We start from the raw sequence: 797 nt of genomic DNA, 5'->3' as shown, positions 1-797 counted from the left end.
ACACATAAACAAAAGAAAAACAAAATCATCAACTCTGTCTCGAAGCAATAAAAAGGATTTACATATGTTGACATGCTTAAGCACAACAATCGTAAGAATACAATGGACTCAAAATCGAAAGCGTATGTGGAACATTGTTTTGCTACAAGGAACGTATCAGTCGACAACGGATCTCAAAGCTTCCAGGATTGCTGTCACGAAACATAGTAAAGCCTCGGTTCTGGAACGTCCCCATTTTTGAACATATCGTTTTTTTGAAGGAAAATTTCAAGATTTTTATTTTTTTTTGCTCCTGTTTTCAAACAAAAAATCGGTAATCGAACGCCCCCGACAAAACCCGGAAATAACATTCCGCACGGCCATACCAGCTGACCCACGACGCGCTTTGTTATTGTCATCTCCTACGCCACCGAAAAAAAGCCCAGAAATAACATAACGCGTGTGGCGCAAGCAGTTGGCCCACTCACGACGCGTTTAGTTATTGTCACTTCGAACGCCCCCGAAAAAACCCCCGGAAATGACAAAGCGTGCGGTGCAACCACCACAGTTTTGTTATTCTGTATAACGCAGCCTCTTTACACAGACGTGTCCCGGTTGTGACTTGTTTTTCTTCTTCTCGAGGACTACTGTATTAACCCCTAATCATGGCCCCAAAGAAGGCAAGTTGCTTGTTTAAAGTTATTCTGCACTTTTGTTAATAAACAAAAAAAGTTTACAAGGCTGGGGATCGAGTCGCAACAGATACGGCAATGCACTCCCAGCCTAGCATACTCTACTACTCAACCATACATTTTAAG

The sequence above is a fragment of the Syngnathoides biaculeatus genome, chromosome 6, assembly GCF_019802595.1.
Source record: "Syngnathoides biaculeatus isolate LvHL_M chromosome 6, ASM1980259v1, whole genome shotgun sequence".
Taxonomy (NCBI): domain Eukaryota; kingdom Metazoa; phylum Chordata; class Actinopteri; order Syngnathiformes; family Syngnathidae; genus Syngnathoides; species Syngnathoides biaculeatus.
The sequence above is the reverse complement of the archived record's forward strand: the minus strand, read 5'-3'. Positions refer to the sequence as shown.